At 43.0% G+C, this 25,752-nt stretch overlaps 1 protein-coding gene across 2 annotated transcripts in view; it reads left to right on the top strand.

The window, feature by feature from the left end:
* PLCL1 (phospholipase C like 1 (inactive)) overlaps nt 1–25,752 on the top strand; it is a 199,071-nt gene that overhangs the window by 46,066 nt on the left and 127,253 nt on the right. Inside the window, exon 1 of one of the 2 annotated variants that reach the window (XM_080599885.1) lies at nt 13,164–25,752. This exon is cut by the window's right edge and continues 42,180 nt beyond it. The exons of the other annotated variant lie outside the window; for it this stretch is intronic. The gene's annotated coding sequence lies outside the window, so the exon portion shown is untranslated. Of the gene's footprint in view, nt 1–13,163 lie in introns of those variants that run through there. 2 annotated transcript variants of the gene reach the window in all.

Below are 25,752 nucleotides of genomic sequence, written 5' to 3'. Positions count from 1 at the left end.
AGAAGTCAGCTGTTTTTACTTCAGATGCATTGCCTTGGAAATGAGGCTGGGGCAGTATTTTGTTTTGTGCTGGTGTAACAGTGTGTCCTGGTATCAGTCCAGTCAGCATCTTGCGGCTGGAGAGCAGCAGGCTCTAACTGTAATCACATTCACCCCATCTTTGTTTTGACAAAGTAACAGAATAGTATCTTAAACTATAACTGAAAGTGGTTTTTGCCTTCCTACTTGTACAACTCTACTTTCTAGCCTCCGGATTACTTTCAAGTGAAGTCTGAATATTAAGCCTACTTTTAAGGGTCTCCCTCTTCAGCGAAATTAGATAAGCACTGTGTCCATGGATGATGCTTTTATGTTTTTCTGATATACAGTGTGTGTGTGTGTGAGTGGTAGTCACATTCATACTTTATTTCCACTAGTTTTATATTTATCTTTGTGGAGGGAAAGAGTATACTGAGAGGTGGCAGAAAGTGACTGTTTAAAATTAAGCTTCTGGTTAATAATTAAAATAACAAGGAGAGCCAATTAAAATAAATGCTTATTTTTCTTCCAATTATGGCTAGATAAAACTTTCAGCAGTATCAAGTAGTAGAGAAGACTACAGCATTCAGACCTTATCCACTCATCAAGTAAGGGCCTTGTTATTCCTCTGACTGATTCACCATCTGCTAGGTTTTAATCTCTAGGTGTTCATGGAAGAGAGCTGTCAAAAATTTGGCAATGTGTTTGTGAATACAAGGTTAGGTCTCTTTATTTTTCCCTTTCAGTTGCAAATTTAGCTCCTTTGAAATGAAATCTAGTTACAATAATGCCGGGGTACTAGTCAAATAATACCTTGTGCCACTTCACTAATCAGTGTAAATTGTAGTGGATGGATTAATTCAATTCTTTAGGTTTTATAGCCAATAAAGCACGTTTCCATTTCACATTGAGAATGGGATGTTATATATATTGAGTTCACGTCATTGCAAATTCTATCAGACCCGATTTAAAACAAACAAACAAACAAAAAAAACATGTACAATGTTAGAAGTAGAACTTCCTTAAAAATTAAGACCATAAAATCAAGAATATAATAATAATAAAAAAAAACCCACAATATTACAGTTGTCTGTAGATGAAACTTTAAAAATTGAAATTCCAGATGATAATAGGAAGTGTTTTCTTTGTTATTCTGCTTTCCTGAGATATAGGTGAGAAAATGGGCTTGAACACTTGCTCAGAACCAAGAAAGCAGGGATTTCCACAGATAAAAAGGCTGTGGGCTGAAAAATGGCAGTGTTGCAATAAACAGGGTTTACCCACCACTGGTTTAGCAATGGAAGGTTTGTTGGCTCTTCCCAGACATGAAATAAGCATTTGCTTTTTGCTTAATGCATTGCCACGCTGAGGAGCTGAAGGGGCTTCCCCCGGGCACTCAGCCAGGACTGAAGCCTGGCTGCGCAGCCTGGGCTGCAGGAGCTGGTCAATGGCTCTGGGAAAGGCTGGTTCCTCTGGGACCATGCTTGGGTTGTCAGTGAAAAACTCAGCAAAGGGATTGGCATTTATCCTCATGTGTATAGGCTTTGAGAGTGAACGTGGGGTGTGTACAGCTGCACAAGCCTGCTGTGTTCTAGAGAAAATGAAGGAACGAAATAACATTGGACTTTGTCAAGATTTGAGCACTCAAGGTGGAAGCCAGCTCTTCTGTGGAGAAAGAGAGAGATTTTTGTAAGATCAGTAAGTGCCTAGATGCTTTCAATCTCTTAATATTTTTGCATTTCTCAATACCAGTAGGTTACCGGTACTTCTGTTTTATTTAGGACAATAACTTATCAGCATCCCATACATAAGTCTTTCTTAGAAAAAGATCTCAATAGGAAGGTATTGTTTCTAAGATCTCCCTTTACCTGTTTAAAAGGAAGTAAGTGAAGACGGAGGCAGTTGAATCGCCTTTGCAGGGCAGCATGCTTCTTCTGCAGCTATGGCAGCCACCTCTAAGCCATACTGACACTGGCCCAATACTTTGAGCCTAGTTTAAACCATGTCTGGAGGAGGGTTTTAGAACAGAAATGCTGCATTTTGATCTGTAAGTTTGTCTTGTGTGGGACTGGCCCTGCTGGCTTCTGGGAGAATATAAAACCAAAAAGTTTCTCAGAAGTGTCTGCATACTCGTGTATACAGAGACCTGCATCAAATGATTTTTCCATGTTTGGGGGAGTTTCTGCCAGGTGATTTGACACATATTTAATCAGGGCTTAGAAAAGAAAGGAAATGGCCTTGAAAAAGCTTGAGCAGTTAGAAAACACTTTGAAGTTGCATTGCTGTTGCCTCCTTCTTTGATCTCCAGATGCACCGGTCAGTTTTATTCCCATGGATGCAGTTATTCATTGTGCTTATATTTAATGTTTTAAGGGGGATCACTGTTTTACCAGTAACTAACAGTAAAAGTGTCATGATACCAGGGTTTTTTTCTGGAATTAAGAGTTTACTCAGGAATAAAATGAGTGTGGTTTTTTTTTTTCCCTAGAGAATCGTGGCCCTGTAGCTGCTACTTGTAACAGTGAGTAGTACACTGTTGACATCGTGTTCCATCTCCAAGGTTCCAACCTTAATTACAGTATCTAATTTGTAAAATGTTACGAGGTATATTAATTTTGTCTGTGGCAATGGATTTCCAATAGTGAGAGGAGGGCTATAAAAATACTCAGGTCCTTAAGAGTGGTGTTGTGGTTTAACCCGGCTGGCAGCTAAACACCACACAGCCGTTCGCTCACCCTCCCCCCTCCCTCTCTGGGGTGGGGGAGAGAAATGGGAAAGTGAAGCCGGTGAGTTGAGATAAAGACAGTTTATTAAGACAGGAATATAATAATAATAATAATAATAGTGATAATGATAATAGTATTAACAATAATAATGTGTAAGAAAACAAGTGATGCACAATGGAATTGCTCACCACCCGCTGACCGATGCCCAGCCCATTCCCGAGCAGCCGGCCCCCCACCCCGGCCAGCCACCCCTATATATTGTTTAGCATGACGTCAGATGGTATGGAATACCCCTTTGGCCAGTTTGGGTCAGCTGTCCTGGGTCTGTCCCCTCCCAGCTCCTGCTGCACCCCCAGCCTGCTCGCTGGCAGGACAGAGCGAGAAGCCGAAAAGTCCTTGGCCTGGTGTAAGCACTGCTCTGCAACAATTAAAACATCAGCATGTTATCAGCGCTCTTCTCATCCTAATCCAAAACATAGCACCCTACCAGCTACTATGAGGGAAAATTAACTCTGTCCTAACTGGAACCAGGACAAGTGGTTAAAAATGGGTCTTTACTGATGCACCCAGTTACAGCAATATATTTCATGGTCTGCCATAAGCCATGCTAGTGGGATAATTCTTAAATGTTTGCAAACTATAAGGGTTTAGACAAACATTTTAGCATGAAGACCCAATTTTTTAAATAGTTCTAGAAACCAGACCACTGAAGTGAAATATAATTGTTTCAGTCCAAACACTAAGTGTGTTCTGTAGAAATCAGCCTGTTGCAGATAAGGAAATGGAGCTGCCACCCAACCCAGTAAAACCATCAGGAGGTGTCATACTTTGCGAGCCTCCCCCACTGTCACCCAGACTGCTGAGTCTAAGAAGTAAAGACAGACGCAAATACAATGCCCTTGACTCCACTTGGAACTGCTTTGGCCTGGCTGTGGACCCGGGCAAATACTGCTATAGGGATTATACATAGACCACATTTTCAAATTTTCCACCTTGAGGGCTACAACATCATTTTTATGACTTAAAACTAAGATTTTTTTTTTTAGTTATCACATTGCTTAGGGCCACACATAGACTTGGTCCTCCAACCTTCGATTTTAATTCTTTAAACTGATTTCTCTCCTATTTGCAGTAAAAATGAAATAGTCTATGAATGCTTTCAGCAATGTTTTTCTCGCAAGGAATGCGGTTCATTTTGTATGCAATGCTTAAAAGCCAGTAAATAGCCCTGGCTTTTCTTTGAGACAGCAGAATGCAGCAGTCGAGGCTGTTCGCTGTGAATTATAACACAGACTGTAGGACTTGATAAGAAAGCACTGTGTGGGAGCAAGATAAAATTACATCCTTGGGCTTATACTAAAAATACATTTGTGAAAACTGTGTTTTCATGGCACAGTTTGATTTAACCTGACCTTGAAGACATCACACCTCTTTTTGCCTGGTACTGTTTTATCTCGCTTTACAGATGGTATATGGGGAAAATAAAACACGCTGATAATGGTCAGTGTCCTGCGTGTCTGAAGCTGCGTGAGTAGCGGTTGCACACTGTGTTTATAACCTCAGGCACTGCATGATGGTTATACCGACCCCTGTTTGTCAGGCCAGGCTTGCCACGGGGTGAGAGTGCCTTTTGGAGCTCTTGTCTTAGGAGCAATAGAGGAAATGGGGTCTATTTTTCAGGAGTACCCGGCTGGAACATTGCCTCTATATCTGTGTTCTAGACTTGACAGTTGGCTTAAAGTCAGGATAATGTAATGAAAACAAATTGGCACTTAGTGAAGCACTTCAAAATAAACATAGCTTTTGTACTTCATTTAAATAATAATAATAAAATTGTTGATTAGCGTAGTTGCTGCTCGGAGCTTGATGTATAAAAGTCAGATGAAGTAAGAAAGATTTGACTCTTCTTGGCCATAAATTGAAGTATAAGGATCGTTTTCTCTTTTACTACTTTACGTACAGGCTGTGAAGTCCTGTGCATCTTGAGTCTTTCTCAGGACCTTGGGAGGGGTATGAATTTACTTACAAATGTGGACCTGGAATCTAGTATCCATCCAGTCTGAGAGAGGAAAGAGAAATCCATGTGTTGCTCTGCTTTACATCTTTGGCATGTCTTGTATATCCAGGTTACATTCATTTTCTTGTTTAGAAATGAATCATTTCACTTTCAGAAAGTGCACGCCCAAATTTAACTCAGTGTCTGGAGCTGAATGACTTAGTAAAAAGAAAGATTCAGTCCCCTAAATGTAGTATGTTGTTGCAGTCAGAACTTGCTCTGTTTGAGAGCAGGGAGGAAAAAAAAAACAAAAAACAAACAAATAAATAATAAAAATAAAAAATTTAATAAAAAACCAAAAACTTGAAAGTTTGTTTCCAAGAGTGTTCTGACCTGAGTTTGCAGTAAAGAAGATGCTGTTTCTGGCTGACTATACTGTTAATGCATCTTTGCCTTTTAGGGACTTCATGTAACCAAAATTGTGTGCTGAAGAGTTGGAAACATTTGAAAAAGTTTGGCAGTAACTTGTTTTCAGGTAGAAACTGGTGTTTGGGGGTTATGTGATACTGCACAGACTTCAGATGGCCTGTCTGATGAACCTTTTGCATTTTAACTATTATCAATGAACATAGCATGGCCTGTGCTCGGATTATGTGATATTCTAAATGTTTGCAGATAACTTTTGTTGTCTGTAATACACTTTTATTATTTTATGATTGTTCAAATGTAAACTTAGCTTAATCTGGGACTTGAAATAAATGTTAATACTAAACACCATCCCATACATATGCGTCTGCAACAGTTACAGACCTGGGACCCAGGCAAGTGTTCTGAGGAGGTGCTGCTTGGTTTTGGTGATAGCAACCAGCCAGAAGTTTGAATTCTAAGAAATACTGCTGATGGTAAGATAGATTGACAAGGAGTCCTGTGTATAGATCATACTTCTGCAGAGCCGCTCAGTCTTTCGCTCCCTGTGCATGATAAGGACCGGGTCTAGCACTAAATGAACATATAGAGTTGGAGTATCTCTGCCTGCAAGAAGGGAACAGTATTTTATTTGCATTCAAGAAAGGCTTCCCTTGGCTTCATCTGGCTTTATCTCATAGCAGTGAGGTTGGAGGGAGATAAAAACCGTTTTCTTCCCTAAAGTGTTTCTTAAGTGAACAATCTTATTATGCACTTTCACCTTATTTTCATGTAAGCTCATAAAACTTTTGCCGTCTCTGTAAGGGAAGCTCTGTTGTGGTTTAAATACTATTGCAATGCTGGTAGGAAAAAGTAAAATTTGGTCGTCCATCCCTTTTCCAGTTTGATTTTGTGTTACTCCCTTTTCCTGTTCCTCCTCCTTCCGCCTCTGCCAGTAACCATGAAGCAGTCAGTCTTCTATTAAATGAAAATTAAAGATTAGAGAGATTAGCAGGCAACAGTTGTACAAAGACTTTCTATGAGAGCCATAATGAAATTGAAAGTATTTTCTGTAAAGCTCTGCATCCACTGAAGTTATTCCTTTAAATAAGAAAATGGGTTACAACTGTCAGCATGTGCACATGGTGAGGCAGCATGAACTTGGAGGGGTGCAAATGGGTTAAGGCTGTGATGCAGGACTCCCAGGGCCATGCAGCTCATGAGAACTATATCAAACAGGCTTCTGAATGCTGTCCCAGGGTGAATACAGTACATATTAATTAAACAAAGATGGAAACAGACCTTTTGAAACTTCTCTTTTGAGTCATTGAGCTGTGGTATTTTGTTTTCCTCTAAGCAATGGTTGTCTTGCCTGCTGTGGCAAGGGCTAGAGCAGAGGCTTGTGGAAATCAGGAGCAAATGGGCTGAAACTGCTGAGGCTATTGAGTGCTTGTGGGGCTTGTGGCTCTTCGAAAACTGTAAACTTGGAAAAAGAAACACTCAGAGCAGTGTATTGTCTTTGCTAGTGAGTCTGCCGAGTTTGGGGCCTTTGAGGGAGGGCAGAAAAGCTGTTCTGGTGCATCTGAGTTTGCATCCAAGGTCTAGCACCTGGGCTGTCCTGCTTGGGTCAGCTCCTACCCGTCACTTAGGATGCTGTGTTTAGGAAGCAAGTCCTCCTGGCCTCGGCTGCCTCCAGGGTGGCCTGGGATGCCAGCTGCAAAGGCAGCAGCCTGGTGGGGACAGGACCTGAGGGGCAGGCAGTGGGAAGAGTGGAGCTGGGGCAGGGAGCAGGAGAGAGGCAGACCAGGAGACATCTGCCTTCCCAGGAGGCTGAAGCAAATTGAGGGGCAGGGAAGGACCCTTCTCTTGGTGCTTCCTTTTCCTCTTTGCTGCTCTGGGTGAATGGGGACCTCTGCTTAGACTGAAGGCCAGATTGCAACCAGGGTAGCCTGTGAACCAGAAACCTGGGTGCTTGGACTTCTTGTAAGGCATCTGTGAATGGTAAAGTAAGTTTTCTACTCAGAGGACTCAAATACACTTCAGTGCTCTTCACACTGTTCACACTGTCACTGGAGAATGAGTAGGAGTCTAGAAGTTGAAAGAAGTTTGAAAACTGCTATTTATACAAAGCTGTCTTGCCTGGTTCTTTCTTATCAGCCTCCAGTTCCCTTTAATGCTTCAAATTAGGCATGTGTCTGTGGATATGCCATTTCTGCATGCTCCCTGCTACTTGTCTGAATAAATCTGTTCCTCTTGCCGATGGGCTGTGTGTGGCACATGCCAAGATGCAATCAGGTTTTGCTTCACTAGAACGAAAGACCCATCTGACTCAGCGCTTCTGTTTCTAATGATGTTCTTGCTCTTTCCACTCCCCCCCCAGGCATCTGGTTTATGTTCTGAAAAATGCGATCGCTCATATTTAGACTTCATTTCTGTGCTACTTAACTTAGCATTTAAAATGTTTTTGAACACCTATGCTGAACACAGACTTGTTCATCAGTCAAGATCATGCATGTGGTTGTGGTTGCTGGCACTGTCTTCACTTCCCTGTGAAACAGGACAAGTCATTCAAATGCTGAAGTAAATGTTGAAAAGAGGTCTGAACCTTAATTCCTGATGGATTTCCCCACTCTGACACTCTGTGCCTTTTGAGATTCCAGTTTTGCCAGAAGTCATAACTTTTTACAAACTACCTTCATTCACACTAGATTAACTGAAGTCAGACCGTGGCTGCATTCACAGCTCTGCTCTGGGCCTCTCGACACACATCCTGGCACAGCTCCTCACACAGCAGGTAGCCCCTGGCTCCTCGCACTGGCAGGTGGAAAGCACCTGGGTGGGAGCTCCGAGGTGTGCAGTGTTCCTCTGAAACAGGTGGTTTGTCTGGGATCCTGCCTTAGATTTTCACAATAGCCTTTCTTGTTCCTAAATAGTCTAATTGAATCCAGGGGTGATACTGAATTTCCTTCACTACCTTCTCTGAATAGTAACAGGGCAGTCAAAGGCATCTATAGGTGACTGGCAGTTTTTCTTTCATCTTTATTTTTATTTTTGAGAGAAGCATGTCCTTTTGAGAGAAGGATAAAAATTAATTTAGGTGGTTAGTCTATAGTACAGCTTGCCCCTACTTCTTTGTCTAACTTCTTCATCTTTTTGCCTATTTGGTCTTTGGTTGCATAGATTTTACAGATAGACAATAAAATGAACTAGAGTGATCCTATTCTGTTTTTACTTGGTTATGTCAACAGTTTGTCTTTCATTCTAAAATCCCCATTGTACCATAATATGCAACTCAGTGTCTGCAGACTAATTAATCATGACAAAATGAAAGCAAAAACAAAAGCTCTGCAGTACACAATAGGCACAATCAGTCCATGGAGTGATTTTTCTTATTTTTTTCCTTGGTTTATTTCCTCTATTTTCTCCTTATGGTTTGAAGAGGGTGCTAGGATGGGAAGGAGCTAATTTTGAGAGGTTGATTGAAGATTGAATAGTCTCCTCAGAGCTGTTGTTAAAGAAGCTGTAAATATAGTGTAGCCAGCACCTGTTTGATTCTTTACATAAACTCAGTACCTGAGTAAACTTTTTATTAATATACAAACTCTTGGTTTTTGGAGGTCTGTCTCCTTTCCTGATATTGCTGACTTCACTTCACAGGCTGTATTAACCTTTTAAAATATCTTAAGGACTAAAAATATTACCATATTATAATTCTGCCATATATCTTCTGAATAATGCATCTGATACGGGTTTGTCCAGATTTGTCTGTGGAAGCAATCAAAATACCACACTTCTTAAGAGCTGTTTGAGTCTAGATTAAACACAGTATGTAGCAATTTGGCATTTCACCAAACCATATGCAATGATGTAGGTGAAGCTTTTCCTTTTTTGTGTGCATCTTCCACAGCCCTCTAGATTTCTTTTTTTTGTGGGAAATCTACCTCATTGTTCATTTGCAAATAGCTCCACTGCAGTAGCACCCAGAGATGCGTTAATAAAACCAACAGCAAGAACTTAATAAAAGAGGTGCATAAACCTGTAGGTCTCCAGAGTGGATTTAGTGGCTTGGATATATTCCAACTGAAATTAAAATTGTAGTATTGCCATTAAGTTTATTAAGAAAACATGTTGTGGAGATAAGAGGCAAAAAATGAACATACAAAATGTAGCCAAGATATGACAAACTGCGATTATTAAAACATAAATGCTTTGCATCCTGCCTTGGTGAGTAATTATTCCCCCCAAAAGCAGTGTCAGAGGCTTCCGCAAATGCATTGGGGACTCCTAGTGTTGATTTTTACAAGAAGATCTGCAGCTATTGTAGTGAGGAGTGACTGTATAAAAGAGGGGGGGGAAAAGTAATGCACACTGTCTCGTGTGATGCGTGGATTTCCAAGCATTGACAGGTATGATACAGAAGGGCTGCTGACAGCACCCTGCTTCAGCTGAATTCTCAGGTGCATGTGGTCCTGGGCTGAAATGGACTCCTCCATTTCTGTACCAGTTTGTGAACTGGTAGGGAGGTGTGCTGGCTCACAGCAGGAGAGTCTGACTGGTATTTCTGTCTCTGCTAAAAGGCATAAAGAACAGCAGCGGTGATGTTTGGTCAGAGATGCTGAAGAGAGGCTGTGGAGGCCTCTGCATCCTGCAGAGGTGGGGAGCAGAGATGGGCGCTACTCTGGATGGAGACACAGTGAGTGCTGGGTGCTGCTGGCGTGGGCTGAGATATTAAACAGCGGTAAATGAGGAGGCCTGGAAAAGCACAGCCAAGTGACTGGGGGGAATCTCGTTTTCTGGGTAATAGGGTTGTGGAGAATTCATCTGCTTGGGCAGAGCTCGCTGTAGTAATACGGTGAGTAATACAGAGGAGTATAATTGGTTTCGATACTGCTGTTGATTGGGTTATATCAGAGACATCGTTGTGGTATTATTACTGCACAGGATTTCTGCAAAAGTCCTTCAGCTTGGAGTGGAGGTGGGGCCCACAAGAGCAGTGCGTGAAGCTGAGAATGACTTCCAGCGCCTCACCCAGTGCTCAATCCCTGCTGGAAGGCAGTTCAGGCACCCACAGCAGGAGGAAGCCATTGTGTGCTTTCTGCAGGCCCTCTGGCTGGCTGGCTCTGGATTTCCTGGAAAGTCTCGAGGAAGCATGGAAACCTGTCCTCTAGGGTAGTGCCTCAGAAGCGAGATGACCTGCAGACTATGGCATGCCGACAGGAATTGCAAATGCATTTAAAGATGGCAAAATAGCAAAGCAAGGCAACTTGAAACATGGGGAACGTGAATAAGAATTAATGAAGTTTGACCTCATACGTAAGCAGACGTACTGGGTAGAAGTAAACCAAAGCACACGTTTAACTGGGACAAGACACTTGGCAAGCAGCAATGGCAAAGGAGATGTAGGAGAAAATTAAATGAGTCTGCCTGTAGGTTATAGACCTGCTTTGTAAAGCTGTGGTGCCTGCATTTAAACACTTTTATTTCTGTGCTTTTTCAGTGTCAGAATGACATAGACAAACTGGAAGGAGCTTAGATAAGAGAGCAATAAATAATTAAAATGCTGGAGGGGAGCTCTGACGAAAGAGACAAGTACTGATTAAGTTTGGCAAAGTGTGGGCTATGGGAAGCTATAAATCTATACCCCTTAGGGAGTAATAGTAAGGGAGGGAGAACAGCATTGCAACTGGATTTGTGTGAGGAGATTCTGCTGGACGTTGGGCATGAGGGGGCTGTGTGGGCCTGGATCTACCGGGCTCTGATTAAACAAACCAGGCTGCAGGTGCGAGGCTTCCTCCTCGTGAGAGCACAGACCACCATAAAGGCTAACAAGATGCAAAGTTAAGGGGAAGACCAGCTGCTAGAGAGTGAGATGGGAATAATTCCTGAGCTTAAAAATAGTTTAGAATTAAGCTAGAGCAAGCCTGATGAAATACCAAATACTGAGAAGAATCTTGGGGGGGGGTGCCTTTGTCCTACCAAAGGCACTGACCCCGGGCTGAGCTGCCACATGAGAGAAGATAAGTCAAAGCCTGCCCATTTTTAGAGCAAACTGTAACACCCATCTGTTTGCTGCAGGCCCTGCTCTGTTGGCATCAATAAAGAATGAAGCAAAACAGAAGAGAAACAAGAAAGGTTTGGGAAAACCAGAAGCACCATATGAATCTATACACCCACATTGAGTGCTTAGCTGCAGAGCCTGATATTCTGTACACATCTGCTGTCAGATGCATGTAGAAATGAGACTTAATATTGTGCACTTACCAGTTCGATCAGATCTAACACCATCCACTGCTACCTGGCCTTTCCTGGGTATGTGATTGTGTGCAAGGAAGGAGCCAAGTTGCTGACTTTGATCCATCATCTGTCCCTTTGCTGAGGCTGTGAGAGAGATGCTGGCTGTTCTAGCCATGTGGGAACCTAACATACACAAACTGAAGCAATATTACTGCTAAAAATATGTCTAGAGTAACAGCTTTGTCAGGCTTAATCTGGCCTGAGTGTGAACAGCATCTTTAAACCTGATGTCCCCTTAACGCTCACCCTCCTGGAAAGGCTTCCCGGTGAATATCACAACCTAAAATGCCTCCTGGTCACATCATGAAAATGGGGCTGCCCTGAGGACACTGTGTTTTAAAATGCTGTCAGCCTTTAGAGACGCTTGTGCACGTTGAGAATCCAGACTGTGTTTGGTGGGAAACCATCCCCTGGTAGCTCATGGGATTCTTTTGCATGTTTTCGATGAGAACAGTGAGTGGCGGGGTAAAAATGAAGGGGACAACCTGAGGGCATGGGGACACAGCACCTCAAGCACAAGTGTGGTATTCATTGTTAACACCTAGTGATTCATAGGAGAGCCAAAAGTTCTAAGTTAGGTTGTATCAGGTCCTCATGGCTTATAAACCAACGTAACCCATGGCTGTAACACAATATGTGGATTCAGTAGTCCAGAGTTCACTGGACGGTTACTTGTCCTTTCTGCAATAGAAGAGTACTCAGCTGGCTTTTCTGAGAGAAGCTACTTTTGCCTACCCCTAAAGCTAACATTTCTTCACTTTTCTTTCATTTGAATTGTGCACATAGAGATTCAACAACTTTCAGAACTACATTTCTTTTATGTTGATAAATGATATGACATTGGTGTTTTAGGTTAAAACAGTTTATGTTGTTGATTATTATTAATCAACAACTATTAGGGAGTGTGAGCGGGAGATAGACTGGTGGAGTGACTCCCTGCAGGGCCTGAAGGAGAGGTACCGGGGTGAGACACCCCAAATGGGTATGGACCCCCTGCCCTGTTGCTGTCGGGCAGAGGGAGGCGACCTAGAAGTTGAGGAGGGATGGAGACAGGTCCCTGCTCAACCTTTCAGGCAACGCCCCCCCTACCGGCCCCACCTTCCCAGGTGCCCTTACGTAACAGATTTGAGGCCCTGGAGCTTGAGAGACCGGTGGGTGAGGACGAGGTAGAAAGTCTACCCAGGAGGATGCCTAGGGCGAGGAAGCCGACTCCACGCCTCAAGACTGCCTCCACCAAGAAAGACAGAAGGGTGATTGTAGTAGGCGACTCCCTTCTCAGGGGAACAGAGGGCCCTATTTGTCGACCTGACCCTACCCGTAGGGAAGTCTGCTGCCTCCCTGGGGCCAAGGTCAGGGATATTGCTGGATCGATGGGCTGAGGTCAACTGCATGAAGTTCAACAAGGCCAAGTGCTGGGTCCTTCACCTGGGGCGTAACAACCCCAAGCAGCGCTACAGGCTGGGAGATGAGTGGTTGGAAAGCTGCCTGGCCGAGAAGGACCTGGGAGTACTGGTTGATAGTCGGCTGAATATGAGCCAGCAGTGTGCTCACGTGGCCAAGAAGGCCAACAGCATCCTGGCTTGCATAAGAAGCAGTGTGGCCAGCAGGTCTAAGGAGGTGATTGTCCCGCTGTACTCGGCTCTGGTGAGGCTGCACCTCGAGTACTGTGTTCAGTTTTGGGCCCCTTGCTACAAGAAGGACATGGAGGTGCTTGAGCGAGTCCAGAGAAGGGCAACGAAGCTGGTGAGGGGTCTGGAGAACAAGTCTTACGAGGAGCGGCTGAGGGAGCTGGGGTTGTTTAGCCTCGAGAAGAGGAGGCTCAGGGGAGACCTCATCGCTCTCTATAGGTACCTTAAAGGAGGCTGTAGAGAGGTAGGGGTTGGTCTATTCTCCCACGTGCCTGGTGACAGGACGAGGGGGAATGGGCTAAAGTTGTGCCGGGGAGGTTTAGGTTGGATATTAGGAAGAACTTCTTTACTGAAGGGGTTGTTAGGCATTGGAATGGGCTGCCCAGGGAGGTGGTTGAGTCACCATCCCTGGAGGTCTTCAAGAGACGTTTAGATGTAGCCCTTAGTGATATGGTTTAGTGGAGGACTTGTTAGTGTTAGGTCAGAGGTTGGACTCGGTGATCTTGGAGGTCTCTTCCAACCTAGACGATTCTGTGATTACCATTGTGTTTTCCTTCTTTTCCCCCACTGTTTTTGTTTTAAGAGAAGTAGCATGTGCATGCTATACAGGAGGTACTCCTGCTGTTTGTTCATGTTTTCTTCACATTCCTCAAAAATGGAGCAGTTACATGACCTCGGGATGTTCTTTCACCCTGAAAGACTCTGCAGAAACTTCCAAATGTGTGTTGCTATTTGGCAAGATCCGACTTGTTCAGTGGGTGTAAAAAGTTCAAGCTGATGAAACTGCTGAAAATAAGCTCAAGATCTTGAACATTTTTGTTTACTATAACTTCCCATGTTAGGATCAGCTTTGTTCAATTTAGTTTGCTGCATATTGCCAAGGAAAAGTCTAGGGATGTTGGAGTGTGTGATGTGTGTTTGGAGAAGAGCACGTGTTCCAGGAAGGTTAGGTATTTATAACAGATTTGTGTATTCCAGAGCCTAAGAAGATTAGCATGCTTTTTATTTAAATACTTTCTCTTGTGGAAGCAAAATAGCAAAAGAAGATAACGCTGGCAGAGACCAAAAGTGAACAGGATTGTATCACATCAGAATTATACCAAATCTGGATTGGCTGCCTAAACAAATATTTGCAATGAAAAAAACTTGTGCCTTATGGAACAGACTGCATTCAGTCCTTTTTTGGATGTGCAAGGTGACTCAGGGGAAGGAGGAAGAAATGGTTTGTGCTCTGTTTTACAGTTGTTTTTACTGGTACTGGGTAGTGCAGGAAAAAAGCTTCAATGTTCAAGTTTAGGAATTTTGCACAAAGCAAGTCCCACTGAAAGTATTCCGTCTGTGTAGAGACATAGGCATAGATACTCATGCCTTGATTCAATAAACCAAGCATGTGGATAGTTTAAAAACACTTGTGGAGTGTCTTAAAGCTATGTGTATGCTGGGGGAATCTGTTGGATGGGGGACTTGTGCAAACATTGGGTTTTGAATGGGGCCAGATGGAGTTCAGCCCACCCACTGCCCTGTATTTGTAACTAGCGCAGGGGGAACCACAGTCCAAATCCATTCATAAGAGGGTACGAAACCCCCTAAAGTCTGAGGAAAAGTCTCTAATAGAAGCAAGTTTGCCATGGCATTTGCTAGATCCACGTACATTCCATGCTGTTCAGGCTGTTCACTGTGTGTAAATGCCACTAAATGCTCTGGAGCTGCTGTAGGCAAGCAGAGCAATGCTGAGGGTTGCTCTGTAGTAGCCCTCCCCATCATCTAGCTATAAGGCTATTAGTATTAAAAATCATAGCAGTTCTCGTTTGCAGTGGTAAGTTGGGAAAGATAATTTATTAGCACTTATTATTTTACTTTATTAAATGAAATTTGTTCACGTTTTGGATTTGAATAGTTACACTACAGTTCCCTGTTGCTGAGATGTTTCTTAGGATTTGGATTTGTTTTAATTAGTAGTATCAAGTCAGAGCTCAGTGGCCTGAAGGCAGGTACAGTTACCTCATTTTTTAGCTGTTGTCTTGAAAATGTCAAGTAAAAATGATGGCTTTCAACTTCATGAGTGAATTTTTTTTGCTGATTTTTTTTCCCCTCTTTCTCAAAGAATAACATTTTCTAGTTCTTGTAGGACTTTACAGGGGTACTCATGGTTTCCTTTGAGTCACTTCAAAAGAGAGAGGTCACCAGAGTGCTTTATGCAGACAGTTCTTTTATTACAGATGCATATTATTTTTTAGTGTAATATTCAATATAGTATCTGTCCGCTGGGAAATGAATAGTGATGCATTATTAAAAGAATTACTTTCTAGGTGAACACATGATTAGTTAACTGCAAGCCATTGTTTTAGGAGCTTACTGCTGGAAAATGTAATGAAGATGCTCATTACCATTGTTGAGCCTTTAAAAAAAGATTTTAGTGACTGAAACTTAAGTTTCTGGGATGGTTTACAGAGAAGCACTTCTCCAACGTATGGGAAAGGCCATGCAGTGGGTAGTAAAGCTGTTTCCAGCACGGAAGCTGAGAAGATGGTCAGATAGCTCCTTCTATAAGATGGCTATGAAATGTAAAATTATTTCAGAATGAAATATGAGTGTGCAGGAGCATGGGAATGTGCTCTTCCTATTGCAATGAACAAATAGGCTATAAGGAAAAACAAGATGAAAAACAGGGGAAAAACCATCAAGAAAGGAAAGAAAGAACAAATAACCAAAATGTTAAGGCACGTGGATCTTTTTACAGAAAGTATGAAAATGGCTTAAATCAGGCCCCCAGAAAGAGCAGATTTTGGAAATGTCGGCTGCTTTGTGTGAAGGAGAGTAAGCTCTGTACAGATGAGAAATGGAAGGCTGGAAAATAAAGAGGGAGGGCCTTTGAAAAAAGCTTTACAGGAATGTCCTTCAATGTATTATGGAAGTGTCTATGGATAAGAGTACCAGCGATGTCCAGAGCAAAAAAGCCCTGGAAAAGCAGTAAGAACTTGAAAGCTGAAAGCAAAATGCTGAAGCTGTTGCTCAAAAATTACAAATAGACTTTTTGGAGGAGACATAGAAAAAAGAACAGTGGTGAGGCAAGTAAATGTAGTGGTGTTGTTAAAATACTCAACTGAGATGATTGAAGGATCTACAGAAAGTTGTAAAGTATTAAAGCTGTAAGAGAACAGGTCTTCTAAAGTATCACCTTAGGTAGGGAAAATCTAGCTGAGGTAAAGCTGACAGAGGATCTGAATTGGTCTCAGCCTAGAAGATAATGTGCTAGCCAGTTTTCACCCCCCAAAATTAGCATCGCTGAGTGTAAGGAAACCATTTTTTCTTAACTGGATACGTTTGAAAAAGTGTTTGACAGTTTTCATTGCAATTTGCTCTGGCACATTTCAAAGTGTTAGGGTATGCCAATAAAAATAATTAACAACACCGAGGCTTTAAATGAGGTTGCAACTTCCACATTTAAATAATGCACTCAAATCTGTGTTTACTTTAACATAAAAAGTGGTGTCAAAGAAGAAGCCTCCTTTCACCCTCTTGTTTAATACTGCTCTTGAGTCTATTGTAGAAAATCCTAGATAGATGCAGCACATTTGTCACGTAGCTTACAAAGGGTACTTGACGATGCATTTTGCTGCTGGCACAGTTCTATTGCATGGCAGTTCAGCCACTGTGGAAACAGGTGATGTGCACTGTCCAGGAGATGGCAGGATGGGGGGAGCAACTGCTCCCAGCTGGATGGAGCCTTGCTGCGGGGCAGCTGCATGGGGCTGGAGCAGCTTCCGCTGCCCCCAGGGCCCTGTCTCCGACAGATCCCAAGTGCCTGCTGTAAGTTAAAAAGCATAAGATAGACCAGGTTTCTGTCCTCTTGTAGCTCTGCAACTCTGCAAGCTGAAAATTGTGTCTTCCCATCATGTTCGGTAGCCTTTGATAGGCACTTTGACATGAACTTGTCTGATTGCTTTTGGACCTTTTTGTGTTTAGGGATCTGCACCACCCCAGTAGTACTACCTTACTAGAAGGTGATGGGAGGAGCTGACTGGTGCTTTCCAAGTGACTTGTGAACAGGGAGTATTAGTGAGAAATAATGTCGCAGGTTGGCAACAATCAATCTATGATGCTGTTTTCATTTTAAGATGCAAATGAGAGAGAAGCAGACATCTGCCAAAAGAAGAGAGATGTACTTAAATCCATCAGAGATGAGACTTCAGGCATACAGGTTAATAGGTGAAGTGGCTTAACTCTTTCCTTTGGAAAGGAGAAAGTTTTAAGGATGTTTGGGCAAAAGGTGGGATGTTATCTTACTAGTAACTGTCCTTCACATTTCCAAGGGTATGCCTCCTCTTCAAAATGGAGGTTTCTGGATCAGATTTTAGGAAAATGTTATATTTTCCAAAACAGGGCAGCCCAGCAAAGGAGGCATAGTAGGTACATGAGGGTTTCTGCAAGAAGGTGGGGGTACTTGTGTTTAGCTTTACTGAACTTGTTCTAGAATTACACACACTGTAAGTATGGTTTTCAGAAAGTCGAGAATATTCAGAACAGTTGTACACTGAATGAGTTCATGGTAAAATGCAGAGGTACTGTGATGCTGCCTGCAGTGCAAACAGCTCATTCAAGCTTTAGATGTGTTTATAACTGTCTTATTCTTAGACTCTTTCCTCATAAATGCCCAGCTATGCAATCTGATTATTGAACAGTGTATTTCCACATGTCTTCAGATAACCTTAAACGTCTATACAACTACATCCAAGTAGTTACGCTTGTGGAAAACCATAAAGGCTAAGCAGTTGTTGCATGGAGGATCTGGCTATGTGTTGTAAGCTGTGAACGGATTCCTGTGCTTCTGTGGTTGTGGTCATGCGGACGAGGAGGGCTGTGGGGCAGTGGCACGTCCCACGTTGCCTCACTGTGGCTGCAGAGGAGCTCACCCAGTGCCCATGCACAGCGCCACATCCTCGCTACACCAGGCTTGGACCCCAGCCCTTCCTCCCTGTAATGCCCCCTTCTTTGCAGTGGGCCCTCTGGGGAGACGGGGAGTGAAAAGAACAATTAGGCTTCATTAGTGACTGAGATCTGCTGTTGATGCCGTTGCTTGCTGGATTAAAAAGCAAATTAATGCATATAACAGCAAAGCTGATGCGATCACAAGATGTACTCTACTGAGTTTATTTGACAAATACAGTTTGAAGTGTTTATCTAGTTATGCTTCCCAAGCAGTTATTTATGGCATGCTGCATAGTGCTATAATAAAGGCAAAGCTCGCTCTTTGTTTCTCTGCTTTATTGAAGCTACCACACTGTGAGAGCTTATCAAAGCTGTGGGCACAGAGAAGTGTCTGCTGGCTCCATCTAGATGAATCCTAGAACAGGAAGCCCTAGAGAAACAGGTCTCTGAGAAATATTCTAGGGTCGTTGTCTTCTCTTATTTCTGCCCTAACCCAGATGATCTTCCCACTTCTGCCAGTTGTCTCTCCTTCCTCCAAGGAGAGGGCTCTGACAGCATCCTCATTGTTCATGGCCTTTCTGAGAGGCACTGGGTACCGTGATAACCTGCCTAAAGTGGTGGCATGAATTTAGCACTGCACCGTGTGGACTTTCTGGCTTTGTTTGGGCATTGCAGCTCTGTCCCCTATAGACTTGCTTTGTGAGTGCCTGTAGAGCAGCCAAGTATGGGTTAATGCAACAGGCATCACTGGCATTCTTCCCGTCAGCCCAAGGTCATGATTTTTGATGTGGGTCTCCAAGCATGTTAAAGTAACTGCTTGGCTATACCTGCTCAAGAGCTTACTTTACTCTCCTTTGGGCATTTATTATATAAAACACATGGAAAGGATGCTTACCTGATTAGTAGTTTTATGAACAAGGTTTGAATGTAAATGCTCTAAAGGCAAAATGGTGAGGAAAGATTGTGGAGCAGGAAATCCAGGTAAGTACTCAGGCCTCCGATGCACTTGCTGCGCTGGTTTTGACAGTGACTGTTATGGTACAGTAGACACTGAGTGCAGATTCTTCATCCTGTGCATCTTCACCTGTATTTAAAAAGAGGAAAAAAAGAAAAATGATGTTGGAGTGCTGTGAATAACTTCTATGTCTTTCTTGGCTTTTCACATAGTCTGTCTTTGAATTTTGTGTTCATATTGACAGTACTTAAAGGTGCATTTGAAACTGAGCCTCTTTACGTTTTGTTACTTTCTGATTCATGGTCGTTATCTGTGGGTCTCTTCTCTGTGTACTCCTGGTGACTTTGATTTATGTACGCAACTGCAATTAAATACTTGCTAGTGCTCACAGAGCTTAGAGGAGAAGTACAAATATCAGTTCAATTTTACTTTTAAAGACTTTTAGACTTATACAAATGGAATGCAGCTATTGAAAAAGAACAAAAGTTTCTTCCAGCTACAAAAATGAACCATTAATTTCTGGTTGCTTTGCCTTTACCCTGCAAATTTTACTTGTAGACTCCCTGAATAGTTATTTATCAACATGATGCATGTTATTTTAGTTCAGTGACGTTCTTTAAAAATGTGAGTTCTTGTGTATGGCATATTTCATTCTGACAGATGGATTTGCAGAGGTATCTGTAGGTATTTGTCTAAATATTGGCATATATAGGTGAAATAGCTTTTGTCAGCAATTCTTTGTTCCAGGGAGTATTGGGTGTCATTCTGTTTCTATTGCTCTTTGCTTATAAAAAATACATGCTCTGTTGTATCATAAAGCATGGTGCCTTTCTGGGGTGTGTTGGTTTGTGGCTACTCCTCTGGCTATGGGTTTTTCCTCATCCTCCTTCTGCCATATTTTGGCAGACCGTGTCAGAAAAGGCTGAACTGGGAGTGAGAGGTTCCCCCCCTACACCCACGTGGACTTTTCTTTTTTTGCTTTCCTTCTGTGAGGACTACCCTGTCCCACTGGTGTGCTAACGGCTGATGACAAGCTCTGATGCTGACAGCGGCAGCGCGATTCCCAGGCTGCAGTGGCAGCTGCTTTGGAGTTGGGAGCAGATCCAACTGCTCAGAGCAGCCTGTTTTACAACTGCAGTGGTAGTATCAGATTGTTTCAAGGTCTGTATGTGTTGGAAGCTTTTCTCTGTTTATCGTTTTTCTTTTAGATGGCTAGAGGTAAGAGGGCCAACACTTTGACTCTTTTCACTCTTGCTTGTCAGCAATTGGCTTGAATGTGCAGGTTGTCTTAAGGTAAAAGTAAGTTCTTCATAGTTCACTTTATAATTCTGAGCACCCCAGAACCACAGGTTGTATCTTTAAAAACACAGCCTTCTGCAGTCGGACTGGCTCTCTACTTCCTCACGTGTACGTATGGAGCCTGCATTTGGACACAAGAAACAGCAGCGTCTGAAGTAAGGGGATGTCAGGTCATAAGGGGATGTGGTGTTCATATGTAGGTGACAACTGTGATGAGGGGTTAAGAAATCAATTGAAAAGGACCCAAGAATTAATTGAAAATGAGGGGGCTATGCTCGTTGAGATTGCTTGCATGATCTGAAATTTCCCCCTCATAGTTTGTGTAGCATCTTATTAGAGGATAAAATTCAAGTGACCCTCTTAGTTGAGAAAATTGGAAAAGGAAGCTTACACATGACCATTTTCTGTTGTTATCACTTACTGGTAGAATTTGGTTTGATTTTCCTTTTGTCAATATATTGACTGATTAGTTATCACTTGGCTAGGTAGTTTGGTTTATATCCTGCTACCTTTATTAAGAAATACTATCTCTGTTCTTTCTTTAAAGCATTTTACAGTTGGGGATGTTGCTTTCTTTTGCAGAGAGGAAGTTGAGTGAAATAAAGATAACTGACTGGTTTGAGGCCGTACTGAAATCAGAGGCAGAAATTAAGTTTCTTTATAAGATGCTGCTCAGTGTACTAGCTGTTTTGGCTACGTGACCTCTCAGAAAGGAGGCCTGCCAGGACGATGGAGGCAGCCTGGGAAATCAGAACTGCAAATGTTGTAATTAAAAAGGTTTGCCACTTCTCTCAAGCTCCTGAAGAGAGGATCCCATCTGGCATGCAGTGTGGTGTGAGATAGAGGAGGAGGAGACCCCCTGCTCAAGAAACAGCTCTCTTCCTGTCAGCACAGTTTCCATAATAAATTTTGTTCTCTATGGAAACATTTGGCTTTCAAGGAGCCACTGAGTGACTTAAGGGAGGAGCTCTGCGTGTGCCTTTTGCGAAGGACTACCTGCCTTCTGGCGTGTAGAAGCTAATCATCTAATTAGCTCCTTATTTCTAGAGTAAAGAAGATTCCGTAGAAGATACCATCAGGTAGCCAGGTGATGCCGAGTTCTGCTTTGTCATCTTGTGGTGGCTCACGCAATGCATGTCACAGCATCCTGCAGTAGTGAACAGCATGGAGGGGCATGCTGTATGTCATTGCTTTGCCGTGTGTGCTGAACTGGCTGTGAGTTCACTGCTGGTGGTCCAAAAGCTCTTCCAGAAATGGGTCCAAAATATGCCCCTGCGGGAAAAGGGTGGTAGGGAGCAGTGATGTATGTGTTTGATAACTGCTGTGATGATGTGGCATACTGCTGAAAAACAGAGGTAACAGGTACTGCATGGAGGCTTCTGAGTTCCAAGTGGTTGAGATTTTAGGGGTTGTGTACCCCAGAAACTGTCACCTCCTCCAGCTTTCATATTTTTCAAATCGATGACATCATTTAATACTGCAACTCACTGCCAAGTGAAACAGTTGAGACTAATGAAATGGTTGCATAATGCCATTGAGAATGTGCTGTAAAATACTTGGAAAGTGTGCCAAAAAAAGAGCAGTCCATTGTGACTAACTCTTGGAGCAAGAGCACTGGTCATTTAAGAAACAAAACAAAAAACAAACAAAAAAACAACAAAAAAGCAAAAACAAACAAAAAACACACCATAGAACTTGCCTTTGAATTATTAAAAAATAAATGGAGTAATCTGGAATCCAAACAACTAAAAGATCTAGGGGCTTTGATAGCTGCAGAACTCACGCAACCTGCAGGAGGATGGAGTAATTGGAAAAGTGGTAGTCGTAGCTCCACTGAGAAGAGTATATACAATTAAATCTACTATTTCATAAAAACAAAAGTGATTGCCATGGGAGTGGTATTATGTGCGGGAGAGATTGTATCGTCCTCATCTTCAACCACCTCACCTGCAGACAAAGCACTGAACTTGTCCAAGAGCCCCTGCTCCTTACCAGAGTGCGGCTACGTCAGGAAGATGAGCTGAGATCATGGCAGGTAAAGCCTGGAAAAGCAGTGGCACAGAGTGATTCTGGGACAGAAGAGAAGGACAGAAGATATAAACAAGTGATGGCTGGAGAAGAGTGGGTTTTGCAGTTTTTCAGCTTGCTTTGTGGACAGACAAACATTGCCTCAGGCCTGAATTTGTCAAATTGGGTTTGTCCTCTAGCAGAGGTGTGGGAAAGCCTAAAGGAGTGTGCCAAATGGTTAAATGGATCAGGAGGGAGCACATTGTCCTTAATGGGCTTCACCCACTCTGCTCCGTCTGGTCAGAGCTAGGGAGCATCTGCGCTTGCAACTCTTAATTGCATCTGGCTTCAGGTTCACCGTGCTGGAGGAGCTGCCCTGTTGCCAGCTCTTCTGGGGCAAGGAAAAGGAAAAGGAGGTCACACAGGTCAAGGGGTGGCTCGGGGCAGAAGAGTGAGGAAGGAGTTATGCATGCAGAAAAACAAAACCAGAACCGAAACACTGAGTTGTTACTTTGTTTCTTGATGTTGCATGTGGCTGCACACTTGCTCGGAGTGGTGTTTCGTGTTGGCACGGACATTTACAACTACCAATGGATTCAAAGAGTTTTCAGGGCTTTCTCAAAAGTTGCATTTATCCCTCAGGGGCAAAGGCTTGTGTGTTTGTTTTGGTTCCTTCCTTTTCAAGCCATTTTTACTCCCTGTCAGTAATCTGCTTGGCAAAATTAACAGATAGTAGGTGGAATGAATTTATGGATGGCTTACTGAGCATCTGAAGAGAGTAACTAGTCATAAGATCATTAGTAATTATACTGGCTTTGCTGAAATAATTCCCTTCCAAGTAACTGCTATGAGCTGGCATAAATTATTGGACTGAGTCTTGTGATTCAGATAAGCGTGGATTAGAAGAAGTTAATATTTCAGGGAAGATGGAACCATTGTATTTATATGGAAATGGCAAAATTTTATGTGATCCACTTTATTCTATAGCATAGGCCAACAAATGTCGTTACCACATATTTTTAGAAGAAAATGAACATAGCAGATGTTGCGAGTTAACTCTGGGAAAGCTGTATGATTGAGAGCTACGTGAGAGCAAGAGGACTGGGGAGATGTATAGGATGCAATTATTCTCAACAGTGATAATGCACTTCTTCATCCTGTTTTGCTGTGGTTAATGCAAAGCAATACACACTAACCAATAAAATGTATAGCATGGCTGTAAATTACATGTGTGGGGATTTTAGCTGGAGTAAAGCTGCATAGCTCCATTGATTTTTACTGGGGATGTGTCAGTTGTCTGCACTTGAATACTTGGCCAACACTCTTCTTAGAAACAAAATAGAACTGCCTAAAGATGACTATTTTGTGAAGAAAATGCATGTTCTCTACTAAACTTGGTCTTAAAAGGTGCTGCCAGATAATCATGGAAAATAGTCCAGCTATTAGGTGAAATACTCCAGCTACTCGGTCAAAAAAACTATTTTGTTTGAAATTACATTATTGTTTACTCTAACTGATAAATGAGTCTTGGCAAGAGGAGGCATTCTGGGCTGAGCTCAGATGCATGCAAATGGTTCTTGTTTTCAGCAGAGCCAGGGCCGGCAGAGAACTGAGGGGTGCTCCCAGTGGTTAACACAGACTGGTACTGGCCTTCAGCAGTCTTTCATTACCCTGTTAATCAGGAAGAATAAAAATGTGACAAATATCATACTAACCTGAGACTCAGAATGAGACACTTCACTTTTACTGAAGTCGTGTGAATTTTTTGTGACATCACTCCTGGAATTGTTCTTTGCAGTGGTTGCAATATCTCTAATGGCTGTTAACTTTTTATTTTTTTCAAGAGCACTTTTATTCCTCTAAGCAAGGTCATTTTCCCTTTAAATACATGAACAATAGCCCTGATTGTCATCAGGAGCATTTATGTGCACAGTGAGAACAGACTCTGTATGGTTTAAAAGTTTACATTTTAGTCCCCTCCCTCCTTCACCTGCCCATCCACATTTTTAACCAACGGAAAAAAAAAATCCTCAGTGCAATGAGAAGTAGTAAAAGCTATCATTACTGTTTCCAGATGTAGTTATTACCATGAATTGATCTCAGAGAAAAAGTCCAGGAAAAACTCCATGGGTACCTGAAAAGCCCCTTGTGGAAAAAAGACCAGCGTTTGCCCACATCATCTGTCCCAGTTTCCAAACAATTAGATTTATTGGGGAAGAAGGCTCTGGGTTTTTTCAGCAGGGCTTCTATGAGGATTTGGCCAACCCATGGAGAAGTACCTCTAGCAACCACAGTGATTCCAGATGGTGGCCGGTTCCCGGTGGCACCCGTCTGTTGGGCTGGGGGTGTGGTGGGCAAGCAGGATGGTGGCAGGGCCTCCTCCTGGGCTTGGCCTCCCCATGGAGGCCATGCGGAGTAGAAGGTTCCCCAGGCTCATCTCCCCCAAGTGGCAGGGTCCTCCTGTGGCTCTGTGATGACTCAGTGGACAAGTGGGAAGAGCTAGTTCAACCTGTGCCCCTTGCTCCCTCATGCAGGCCCAGGGGCGGTTCTGCCTCTTCGAGGCCGGAGATTCAGAACTGCTGTTAACAGGCCTCCAACTGACCTGTAGCCCAAGGATGTTAACGGACTGGAAAATCCCGCCTTTCGTAAACCTGCAAAACAAATTTCCCTATGTGGCTGCTTCTCGGAAATGCTTAATGTTAAACCATAAATAATTACTGCACAGAGCCAGAGGAGAATTGGGTGAAAAGAAAGAGGAGGTGCTGAGAAGGAAGGTGCTTGGAACAAAACCAGCAGTCATTAAATGCTTACACCTCTGCAGCGGTGAGGCAGTTTCTTGGCTCAGAGCTGGGAGAGAGGAAGTCTGGAGAAGATCAAGCAGCAATAAACAGCATTGGTTTAGAAAGGACAAATTCTGCCAGGCACATTGGATCAAAACTTTAGATCAAATTACATGAGTAGGAAGCGCTGGCTCTAGGACAAGATGGAACCACATCGCAATGAAGAGATAGGCCTGCAGCATTGGGCTGTAGCCTTCAGTTTGGCTCCTCCAGGGGTCTGGGTGGGGCCAAACGGCAGCTCAGGGGAGGGAGTGGGGAAGAGCAATGTGTAGGACGCGGAAAAATACCCAGTGATGTCCATGTAGACTGCGGGTCCTCCTTCCCAGGCTGAGCAGCCTGTGTCATGGGCCACATCCTGCCCGGGACCAGTTTCACCACGTGCCCTGTGCTGTTCAACACTGTCACTGTAGGAAAGAGGAGGTGAACTGCAGAGCTGGTTTCGTTCAGCAGCACAACTAATGTGCTCGTGCTGCATGGCAAGCCAAAGGAATAATGTAAAGTAGAAACTTTGTGTTTCTAGAGAGCTTAAAAACACGCTGAAGAAATAAAACGAGATTCAAAGTGGAAGAATACAAGCTGGCACATTTGGTGGGAAATGATTCAAAACACAGATATTCCATGAAAGGGGAAGATGCTTGGAAAGCAGTAGTGCTGA

The sequence above is a fragment of the Anser brachyrhynchus genome (genome assembly GCF_964034855.1).
Source record: "Anser brachyrhynchus genome assembly, chromosome: 7".
Taxonomy (NCBI): Eukaryota; Metazoa; Chordata; class Aves; order Anseriformes; family Anatidae; genus Anser; species Anser brachyrhynchus.
This window is presented reverse-complemented; position numbering and strand designations above follow the sequence as displayed.